General features: G+C 38.3%; 1 protein-coding gene across 1 annotated transcript in view; it reads left to right on the plus strand.

Annotated features, from left to right (window-relative positions):
• Nucleotides 1–12,685, plus strand: part of EDIL3 (EGF-like repeats and discoidin I-like domains 3) — a 287,168-nt gene that overhangs the window by 991 nt on the left and 273,492 nt on the right. The gene's annotated exons all lie outside the window — the stretch shown is intronic.

Raw genomic sequence — 12,685 nt, forward strand, 5'->3', positions numbered from 1 at the left:
CAAATTGCTTTGTTTTCCCCACAATAAACCGTGCATTTCTTTAGAAATATTAGTAAGCACTGAGCAAGTTATTCACTCGAAAAAGTCAGGGCATAAGCCCCTGTCTCCTCTGTGTGAGGCGATACCCACGTGTGGATCTCTCAGCAAATCCTGATAAGTTAATACACTCCAAAAAGGAGATATAATAGGTCACGGATCATGACACACTGCCTCAGAGAAGCCAGGGTAAGTGCTGTGTGCTTACAATGGTGGAAACAAGTAAAGGATGGTTGGAAACATATCCTGTGCCACATGCCACAGCCCAGAATACTATCCTGGGCCTTGAAAGCAAATTTTGTAGAGATTGTGGTACTCCAGAAATAATTGAGTCAGACAATGGGACTTTTTTCGAAAACAGTCTTGTGACTGACTGGGCTAAAGAGCATGGTATTGAGTGGATCTACCATATCCTGTACTATGCACAAGCCTCAGGGAAAGCTGAAAGGTACAATGGTCTATTGAAAGATACCCTAAAGGCAATGGGTGGTAAAACTTAAAAAACTGGGTTAAAAAATTGGCAAAGACCACCCGGTTAGTTAATACCAAGGGATCCATCAATCGAGCTGGTCCTGCCCAGTCAGACCTTTTACATACTGCAAATGGGGATAAAGTCCTTGTGGTATGTGAGAGAAACCTGTTGGGTAAAAGTTGTTTAGGTCTATCTTGCTTCAGGCAAAGGTAAACCAAAGGACACAGAGAAGTTTAGGGTTGACTCAGGGCCTCTTACATGCAAAGCAAATGCTTTCCCACTGAGCTACATTGAAGATTACAGTACAAAGTTGGCAGGGTGGTTTCTTTGGAGAGCAGGACTTCAGGTGTAAAACCAGAACGCATTTTCCTTTTCTTCTGATTCAGGTCCCTTTTTCCATTTCACATCCACCGTAATCTTACTTTCCTTGTTCTCCATTAACAAAACACATATAGGAAAACCTCTGGATAATTTTAGAGAACAGTATTGATTTACAGGCTTCACTGGTTAAAAAAAAAAAATAATAGTTCCCTTCTGAGAAAATAATCTTCTCCAAGATGTCAGGTAATTTTGATACTGGGTTGAATGGCAAAATTGCTCTACTTCATTACATTCTAAAAGCCCTCTTTGATTAAAACTTGATTCCTCCCTTTGATTTGGGACTGCTCTTATTCAGTCTTAGAAATGGAGCCATTGAAAGCCTACATAAATACCCTTGTAATTTTAAGAAGAACATGCTTGTAAATTTCCTTTGGGTCAAAAAGATTAATTTTCTTCTATTAATTAGCATTCAGGCCACTGAGATTTAAATACAACTTGTAGAATACTAAGCAAAATAGTCTACCAGGATCTAATGTCTACTTTGTTTTACTTGATTAAACACAATACAAGTGCCACCGGACCTCTTGGAACTACATAAAATACTTTTATACCCAGATGTCCCAGTTTCCCCTTCATTCACATTTACTGAGACTTTTAAACTCCAGTACTTGCTATCAAATCTTCCATGCAGAAAGAAACTCTGAAAGAATTAGCTCGCTTCAGCCCAAAGCTTTTTTTTTCTTTTTTCTTTTTTTTTTTTTCCCTACCCTCTTTATGGTCTAAACCTCAAATTAACTACATGGAGAATTGATAAGCTGTAGTGAAGTTTTATTTGTATCAAAGAGTCAGATTTAGCCATGCTTATTCACTCCAAGAGGTAGTTTAATTCCTCCATAATAATAAGAGACTTCTCAGAGAATAAGGTATTACTCAAAGCAAGTTCCATACAATTTGTTTATTAAAATAAATACTTTCATAAAGGAGATTTCATAGATATGGAACACTGCTAGAGTTTTTTATATTATTTTTTTTTAGAATATAATAGTTGCTACATAGTTACCCTGCTGAAATCCACCTGTAGCTCCTCAGGGAACTGGCAGATGACATTACAAAACCACTGTCCATCCTATTTGAAAACCCATGGCAGCTCAGTGAAGTTCCCACTGACTGGAAAAGGGGAAACACAACCTCTGTTTTCAAAAGGGGTAAAAAGGAAGAGCCAAGGACCTATAGACCAGTCAGTCTCACCTGTGTGCCCAGCAACATCACAGAGCAGATTCCCCTGAATGCTCTGCTAAGACACATGGAAAAAGTGGAGGTGGATAGTGGCAACCCATAAAGCTTCACCAAGGGAAAATTATGCCTGATGGTTATGGTGGATTCTTACTATGGGATCAGTGTATTGATGTACAAGGGGAGAGGAGAGGATGTTGTAAACCTGGATGTGCAAAGCTTTCAACAGTGTCCTGAACAACATCCTGGTCTCTAAATTGGAAAGATATAGATTCGATGGATAGACCACTCCTTGGGTAAGGAATTGGCTGGATGGTTGGACTCAAATAGTAGAGGTTAATGGCTTGATGTCGAAATGGATGGAGACCAGTGATGAGTGGTGCTCCTCTGGGGTTGGTAGTGGGACAGGTGCCATTTAACATCTTTGTTGGCGATATGGATAGTAGCAAGTTTGCTGACAACATAAAGCTGCTTGGTGAGGTTGACATGCCAGAGGGAAGGAAGGCCATCCAGAGGAACCCTGACAGGCTTAAGAAGTGTATCCATGCCAACCACAATAAGGCCAAGTGAGAGGTCTTCTGCCTGAGTCAAGGCAAACCCAAGCACAAACACATCCTGGAGCATGGATTGAAAACAGTGCATGTATGGAGCATGGATTAAAAGCAGTGTGGCCAGCAGTTCAAGGGAGGTGATTCTCTGCTCTTGTGAGACCTGACATGATGTGTCCACTTTTGGAGTCACCAACAGGACAAGGACATGGAGCAGCTGGAGCAAGTCCAGAGGAGGGCCACGAAGATGATCAGAGGGCTGGAGCACCTTTGTTATGTAAACAGGCTGAGAGAGCTGGGGTTGTTCAGCCTGGAGAAGAGAAGGCTCCAGGTAGAACTTAAAGCATTTTCCAGCAACCTGAAGGGGCTACAGGAAAGATGGAGAAGGACTTCTTACAAGTGCAGGGAGTGATAGGACAAGAGATAATGGCTTTAAACTTGAAAAGGTGAGATTTAGGTTAGACATTAGAAATAAATCCTTAACTGTGAGGGTGGTGAGACACTGGAACAAGTTGTCTAGAGAGGCTGTGGTTGCCCCATCCCTGGAAGTGTTCAAGGCCATGTTGGATGGGTCTTTTATCAGCCTGGTCTATTGGGAGGTGTCCCTGCCCATGCAGCGGACGTGGAACTAGATGATCCATAAAGACCCTTCCAACCCAAACCATTCTAAGACTATGATTCTATGATTATATCTTTTTTAATGGAGATTGAAAGAGAAGACTAATCACATGTTTGAATGTAAAGACTTAATCAATATCAAATCACAGTCATTTTGAAAAGGTATACTGGAATAATTGTTTAAATGAGTAAACTTGCATTTATCCCAGTATCAATCATCTCTGAAAAGAGATGAAATTGTAGAAATATAAAAAATACTATTAATTAGTAATCTTCAAGACCTTAAGCATTCATGTAAGCAGTAGCCTAGAAAATAATGTAATTGTGCATTTAATACAGTTGTGGCCATTCACCAGTAAACATGTTGCTAATAGGCAAGATGCAAAAGGTGGCACTAATTTTCCAAATCACAAAGAAGAATAAGCAGTGTATCCAATTTTCTCCATCACTAAAAATGAGCTCCTATGTATTTGTCAAAACGTGCCACCAAGCAATGAGTCAACATATCTGTATGAGGAATACCTGAGAAGACTGGATTATATTATTAAAAGGAGAAAGATCAACAAGTACCAAGACATGAAATAATTATTGTCAAATGCATACGTACAAAACCTTTTGAAGACATGTATAAAGGAAGTATACTCCGAAAGTATCGTGTATGATCCCAATTAAATAGCCGAGTTACTGAAACCTTTTAGAATTTTTTTATTTTATTTTTTTTTTCCCACCGAAAAATAAGCCAGATTACCTTCTTAGGAATACTGATGAGCTTTCCGAGTAGAATATGAAATATTATATGAGCTCTATATTTCTTATTAATGATTTGAACTTTCAAGCAATTAATTTTGTTGGGTTTGATTTTGGTTGTTTTTTTGGGTTTTTTCCTGTGTTGGTTTGGTTTGTTGTTTTTTTTCCTGATGAAAGGCAAGTATTCTTCTCTCTATCTATATATATATATTAAAAAAATAAAAAATAAAATCAGAAATTGAAATTTGAATTTCAAATACATTGAAATTGCAGTCACACAAGATCTAATCAATGCTGCAGATGAGAGCACTCAAGTATTCTATTCGACTACATTGGCTTCTGAAGAACACATATCCCATAGTCACAAGCTCTTTTCCCCTGCCATGATGTAAGCATTTTCTACTACTGAAAATGTAACCTCAAAAGACTGTTTTTTAATTCTATCTCATTAAAATTAAATAAACTCATTTTAAACAATATATTTCCTGTTTGAAACACAATTCAAAACCCAAAAGTATGTTTGTGCATAGGGAAGGATTTTCGCAGCTTAGTGCATTCATGAATGTAATAGAAGCCTATTGAAACTCAAATGTTATGCAAAAAGGACTATAACTGTTATGATTTCAGGGAAGCGTGATCCCTCTATAAACTTGAAGTGTATTCTTTTTCTGAACATTTTCAAACATAACAGCCAACCTACTGCTTACCATGGAGACAAACAAACCAGTAATATGTCTCAGGTCTCTAGGGTTTTTTTCCTAGACTGGTGCATGTCTAAAAAAACACCAAGAAATTATTACTGTTTCCATCCCAAGAGAAGGACAGAAAAGCAGAATGAGACAGAAGAGAAGTGCATAGGAATTGAAGATGATACTGGAGAAGCAAGAAGTACTCCATTGGTTATAGTCTGCTCCTATACTTGCTAATAGGAGAAAGTTTTTTTTTTCTTTTCCCTTCTTTTCTTAGAAAAGCAGTCAACATTTCACCTTCAGATTCCTCATCTTTCACTAATGTAAAATATAGTCAATCACTAGTATTCTTTGCCTATTTTTAGTTGCATGAAGCTTCTGCTTATAAGATCAGGTAAATCCTTTTTTTTTTTTTTTTTTTTTTTTTTTTTCCTCAAGCTTCCAGCTGTTCTACCTACATAGCAGAAATCTCTGCCCTACTTTATTCAGATTTCTAAATCCAACATCATCCCTTTTTAACAGCTTTTGAATAGATTCCTGAGAACACACAAAATAGGCCAATGATACAGGGTGAGCCCCTGTGCAAGTAACTGAAATAACAAATTACCTAAGGTTTAGATTCTGCGAACATCCATGCTCATAGTAAGAATCAGGATTTTAAAAAATAGATGTGTATATTTAAGCAAGTTTATGAAGTTATAAATATGTCTTATATTTGGACAGTGAAAAAAGACTGCACACTTACAAATTTGAGGGACTTAGGAGCTTGCAGAGTTAATCAAGAGTCAAAGAATCACAGAATGTGAAAGGGACTTCTGATCAGCAAGTCCAATGCTTCTGCCAGAGCAGGATCACCTAGGGCAGGTCAGACAGAAACACGTCGAGACAGGTCTTGAAAGTATCCAGAAAGGAGACTTCACAACCCCTCTGAGAAGCCCGTTCCAGCGCTCTGTCAGCTTTATAGTAAATAAGTCTTTCCCTTATGTAGTGATGGAGTTTCCTGTGCTTCAGTTTGTGTCAATTGCCCCTCATCCTATCACAGGGCACCAATGAAAAGAGACTGGCCCACTTTTCTTCACTCCCACCCTTCAGATATTTATGTATATTAATAAGATCCCCTCTCAGTCCTCTCTTCTCCAGACTAAAGAGCCCCAGATCTCTCAACCTTTCCTAATGAGATAGGTGTTCCAATCCTTTAATCATCCTCATAGCCCTCCATTGGACTCTCTCAAGTAAATCCCTGTCCCTCATGAACTGGGAAGCCCAGAACTGGACACAATACTTCAGATGTGGTCTCACCAGGGCAGAGTAGAGAGAGAGGAGCACCTCCCTCATCATGCTGGACACACTCTCCTTAATGCATCCCAGGATGCCATTGGCCTTCTTGGACACAAGAACACACTGCCATCCCATGGATTACTTATTTTCCACCAGGACTTCAAGGTCTTTCTCCACTGAGCTGCTTCCTAGCAGGTCAACCCCTAATCTGTGTTGGTATAAGGCTATACTTGTACTTTTTCATGATCATATAAATCAGCCTGCTATGCCGAGCACAATCTTATATTCATTGAAAAATACTCTTTGTTGTTGGTTTGCTAGTCATCATCCATAGCTTTGGAAAACATAACTTAAAATGTTACAGAAACAAAAATTAATCAAGTATTTTTTAATGATCACATAAAATGGAAAGGTGAGCACCTCATCTACTGTCAACTGAACTTGTCAATGAAGGATCTAATCACTACTAAGCAATTTATGTTTCCTGTGTGTTAGAACATCCAAAAAACTCCTTTATTTAATTAGCAATTCATTCATGTCAGTCTGAGTAGCAAGTAATTCAGAGAAAATCATAGTGTGTGAATATTACATGGTTTGGTTTTGAATCTTAAGTGAACATGTCCTTGGAGATGTACTCAAAAAGGCTTAATCTTAATGTTTTACTAGTTGTTAGAGCTGAAAGATAATCTGGACACAATCTCTGCTGGTATAAATAGGTACACCTCTACACTGTCCAGCTTGTGGTTCAGTACTGTGAAGATCTGAGACAGTATTATGTTGCCTTTCACAGATCAATGCTTAAAATATTATTTGTATAATCACATATGAAAATCATGTTACGTTCACCAAAAAACAATATTTTTTGGTCTTTGAAAGTCATAAGATTTGCACAAATATATTTGTTAGCTGTAAGCTTTTCTTTCAAGAAGTACAAGAAATTAAGTGCCCTTGAGGAACATTCCCATATTTTCAAGCTGCATATATTTTGTGAATTTTTATTCCACCAATACCAGCTTAATTAGGCTATTGATCTTTTCATTTCACTTGGTAAAGCTAGCAAAAATAGGGGAACACTGTTTATTGATGTATTACTATATTCACTGCAGTGACAGCTTTAGTCATACTCTGTGCTGAATGAGTCATTAGCCAAATGAAAATCTGAAGCCAGGAAACATTTTGATGTTCAAGAAGATAGCTTAGTTATTTGAAAAACAGTGTACTTTTCATCATACAAGTGTCAAATTCTTTCACATAATAATTTATTTGCAATTAAAATTTTAAAGCAATCTACACTTCCCCCCAAAAATGGAAAGTTTAAGAAATTAAAGTAGTGTTACCCAAGTCTTCTTATTGATTGTCAGTATTGAAATGGAATATGGCAGTGTGTTCTTTCTGTCCAGATCTTTACACCTCACAGGCACAGTGTGAGTACAAAAGTATGGCTTGAACTTTGTGATGTCTGCTAGGTTTCAGCTCCACATTCTTACATTGGTTTTATACATGTGCAAGAGCAGACAGTCAGATGGTAAAACTTTACAGCTTGCTCTAATGCCTAGTGAAATTAGTTGGAAAGTATGCCATTCGTATAATGACATTTTTAAGGTTTGGTTTCAATATTGTTTCTTCATATGTCAGTAAAGACTATCACCAAAATACAAACTTGGGAAGAAGCATATTTAGCAACTCATTCCAGCTACTGCAGTGTTGTGCACAAGAAGAAAACTAATCTGAAACAGAAATAGGCTCTTGATACACAGTGCTGATACAACCAATACCTCTTCTGAGGGGTATTACTAATAAATTAATTTTATTATCCTATTTCCTGAATATCTGAAAAAATATTTTTACTTTAGTAACCTCTGCCATGTAGATCTTCCTTTGCAAAACTAGGTGTTTAAATATTGTTAATTTTAGTGCCTAAATCCCAACACACTTTCATTCCAACATTTCAATACGAATGACGTTGAACTGGATTGTCAATGGATCAGATGTAAATTTATCAAAAGAGTTCTCTTAGATGTATGGACTTTTAGATAAAATGTATTAGAGTAACAGTTTTTGATTATCAGTCTCCTTTAAACTCTAATTACTTCCAAACCAATTTCTCTTTTTTTTTTTTTTTGTCCCTATTTTCCTGTTGATTTTATTATTTTCACTAGTAGTGTGCACACTTCACCTTTTTACTCCAAAATGCACATATGACTCGTATAATTGTACAAAAGCAATCATTGACCATGATTCCAAGAACCTGGAACTTGTATTTTGCTACTAGAACTTGCATTTTTCATCAAACTGATTAAAAAACTAAGCAGAAGAAACCTTCCTTTCTTTTTCAAATCATAGTGGTTGTAAAACCATCCATTGGTAGTACCACACAATAAATCCAAGAATGAAGAAAACAGCATCTTAAAATTGGTCAAAATTACTCATGCTTTTCTTTCCCAAGTTCCTAGGTATGATACATTCCTCAAATAAATTTTCCTTAGCTAGTTATATACCTGGTTTTACCTGTCATGGAATTGTAGAATCATGTTGTGATTATGAACTTTGCATAATTCTGCACTGAAAAGAGAACAGGTTCACTGAATTAATCACAGATATTCATTAACCCAGACGATAAAATCTCCAAGATCTATGAGGTAAGAGACTAATGTGTTAATCCATTACAACAAATAAATTGTGAATGGGAAAATTATTGCGAATTTTCAATACTGATTAAAAAAAATATTCCAAGTTGGCCTTCTGTCTTTTTCAGAAAATTCCAGAAACTTCATTCCCAACACTCTCCTGTGTTTTTCAGCTGTTTGCAAGAAGCATCATAGTATGATCTCTATAAAATATTAACATTTCTATTAGAGGTCCTTAACAAAACAGATTAAATACTAAAACATCAGCCACAATAAGAAGCTTAGGGTTCTATCCAGTAGAAAGCAGATGTTGGTCTACAAAAGCTTAGATTCTCACACACCCAGTGCCCACTGCTCTTTCAGACAGACTTATTGCTTTGGCATTGATCATATAATACTGTACTGCTAAAGACTGAAAACCATTTTTGCACAAGTGGTTCTTCCCCATTTCACTCATCAGGCGTACAAATCCATTTATGCTTGTGAATGCCTGGCACAGAATCATAGAATCATAGAATGGTTGAGGTTGGAAGGGACCTTCAGATCATCAGGTTCCAACCTCCCTGCTATGAGCAGGGACACCTCCCACTAGACCAGGCTGCACAAGCCTCATCCAACCTGGCTTAGAACACCTCCAGGGAGGGGGCATCCATAACCTATCTGGGCAATCTATTCCAGTGCCTTACTTCCCTCATGGTGAATAATTTCTTCCTAACATCTGACTTAACTCTCCCTTCTTTCAGTTAAAAACTATTACCTCTTGTCCTATCACTACACTCTCTGGCATAACGTCTCTCCCTCTCTTTCCTGTAGGTCCCCGTCAGGTATTGGAAGGCCTTTAAAATGTCTCCCCAAAGCCTTTTCTTCTCCAGGCTGAATTCTCTCAGCTGGTCTCTGTAGCAGCGGTGCTCCAGTCCTTTGATCATGACACATGAAACTGTTACAGGCTTGCAGACAAACCTGGAGGAAACAAGAGTGTGCTACCATCAACTAGGAATGTGTATACAAGACAGAAGCTTCCAAACCTAGCTTACCCAGACCCATCCAAGACCACAGGCAAGATTAAAGCTTTGTATTAAATAGGCTGTGAAGACCAGCATCTTAATGACAGACTTCCACATCTTTCCTTTCCTTTCATTTCCTTCTTCCCTTCCCCAGAATCATTCATAAGCACCCTCTGGTGGAGATGACAATGCAGCTACTCACACTGATGTGGTAGGATCTATCTGTTGTGACATATTAACAACAGATTAATCTTCCAATTAATCTTCCAATATTGTGCTTGGTATCTAACTTCTATATTTACACACTGGACAATGTTTACAGAACCCCTTTTCTTAGGTTATTTTTCTCTGAACTGTTTTCCACAAGACAAAAGCTTTCTAAGGTAAGAACTCAAATTTTATTACTGTCATCCATTTTCATTACTATCACTTCCAAAAATTAATTGAGGGAAATTTCTGAACAGACCTCCAGAACGTCTCATTTACTACTTTTGTGAATACATTTTTATCTCTTTATGGGAAAAGGCAGTTTTCACAAGCTGCATTCACAAAACTTCATCAGTAGCTATTTAGGTTAAAAAATTATTAACTCAATGAAACACTTAATTTTTAATTCACGGGCTTATGTTAACCTGCAAAATTAGTAAATATTGCCTAAATATTATAGAAAATATTTTTAATGGCATGTTGTCACTTCTGCTAAATTTTTTCAAGGTCTTTATTGGAAACTTATTTCTGGAAAAAAAAAATGCTTTGCTATAAAAATAAATGTCACAGTAAAATTTAAATTCAGCAGGCATTTTTCTTGACCATTAGTGAATTTCCTTTTAACATTCCTTATAATTGGCTTGCTTCTTACATTACTTATATTTTATTTATGGTTAAGAAGTTTTCACTTTGCACAACAACAGAGGAAGCACATATGATTTATAAAGAGCTAAAACCACCCTCAAATAAATGTATTCAAACCTGCTGATTTCTAAAGTAGCTGCAAAACATCTTGGCAAAATCTTTGATACTGCAAGAAAAATTAAACTTTTGCATAGTAAATTAAAGAAAATTCCTAGCAACTTGGTGAGAGACTAGTAAATTTTGTCAGTTTAAAAGGGAAATCCTGAAACTGCACATAAAATTAATTAAATTAATTATTCTGGTATCCTTCCATAAAGACAAGCAAGAATTTTGCTTCAGAACCTCAGGAGGTTCAGTACTGTGCACAGTGGCACATTTAGAATCAACCAGAAGCTGGCTTACACTGCTAATATTCACCCAAATCTACTTAGTTGTTTGTTGTTTTTTTTTAAATTTCAGATTAGAGATACTATAAGATTAAGGGTTTTTTTTTCATGTGACTTAGATCTCTGCCTGGACATCTACAGGGAATCTCGAGGTGCAGAGATTTATAAGAAGAAAAATTAATGAGAAAAAGTTAGTCAAAATATGGCAATCTCCAACAAAGTCTTGACCTAAATGAAGAAGTGAATGTTTGGGTCAGGCAAAAGTATTTTTTCTTAGCTCTGTAGCACATTCACAGTACTACTACTTAATCAGTCATCCCTTGACAAAGAGCATTTTGAAATCTCTAATGAGAACAGAGATACAGGGGCTGTCAAATTAACACCCATCTGTTTCTCCAATATTTTCTAAAGCAGCAGCATAGCTCCAAAAGCACTCAGGTTGCAAGTGTGCACAATTTATATTGAAGATAAAGATTCCACATTATAAACTAAGCTCCAAGAGAGCACAGTGGCATTGGGCTGGCACATTTATCCCAGTCCTGTCCAGAAAAGCAGATTCCTGCATCTTTCAGTGTGCAGCTACATGTAAATGCAGACGTCCTGTCCCGCTGCTTCCCCCTAGGCACACCCCACAGCTCTGACCCACTCCCCAGAGGTACACCCTGCTTCTACTAATTACATATCAAGGTGCAGCCTTGCCTGAGTGCTGGGAGGAAGCAGCTCAACTTGATTAGTTACAGAGGTTTTAGTACAAACTGCAGAAATAAGCCATCAAGCCTAAAGCTCTCCAGCAGTGTTATTATCTCTCTTTGGACTCTGAAAGGAACAGGAGAAGAGGTCAGAGACCCAAGTGCAACTTAAAAAAAAAAAAAGGAGGTGGAAAAATAGTCCTATGAAAAGATGCAATGCAAAACAGTGACATCTCTTGGGCTATTGACATAGGATAAGGATGCTAGTCCAAAATAACACAGCAGATCTGTTCTTCCAACACTTCTCAATTTTGAATTATTTACTAAGTGCCCCAGGGATTTACTGTAAAGCCAGGAACTGCTGGAGTAGAAAAGAACCACTGACATACGTGTTTCATTTTTCCCTTGTCCATAACACTTACAATTATTATTGGTGGAAATGACATATCAGAGCATCTGTGACAGCCTTGCATATTTAAGGACCTTGCTACATAGAGGGGTTGTGGGTTGTGGGAAACGGTTCTTCTTCTTCCCCACATAAGTCTAAACAAAATACCTTTTAAGTCAGCAAAGGCCTTCTGCTAATTATACCCAGCTAAGGGACCAAAAACAGACCTGCTGCTCAAAGGGCAAATGAAAGCAAAACAACAGGTGTGATACAAGGCAGGAAGGGTGGGCAGCAAGTTGTGCATTGCCCCTGCTAGTTACCATCCTAACTTGGGGCTTATGGGTGCCAATTGGCTCTGGACAGTGACAGTGACTGGACAGGGGGGTCACTGGGGTATAAAAAGGCGGCGAGTTCAGCAGATGGGACCAAGGATGCTTCTTGCGTGGGACACCCCCCTGCTGTTCCTCGGACTTGCCCTGATACGGAGCCTGGTGCCAGGATTCTGCCAGGCCTGCCTGCCCTGGGGATGGAGCCTGAGCCTTAGCATTAGCAGTGAGTGTGCAGGGATCCTGACCCCTGCATGCCAGGACTCTGATCCCTGGAGCACCGGGTCCCTCTCGCAGCCATCAGGGTTGGATCCATTCCCATTTTGCTGCCGGTTGCCGGGCAAAGCAAACTGCTGCAAGCCACTACCTAGCCGCGAGGGGCTGTACCCCAAAATCACTGACTTTGGGACCCTGCCATAGCTGTCAGGCAAGGAGAGGAGCTGCTGCTGCCTGTTGGGAGGGAGCCACCCC

Source organism: Chaetura pelagica, unplaced genomic scaffold (assembly GCF_000747805.2).
Source record: "Chaetura pelagica isolate M959 unplaced genomic scaffold, ChaPel_1.0 scaffold191, whole genome shotgun sequence".
NCBI classification, from domain to species: Eukaryota; Metazoa; Chordata; class Aves; order Apodiformes; family Apodidae; genus Chaetura; species Chaetura pelagica.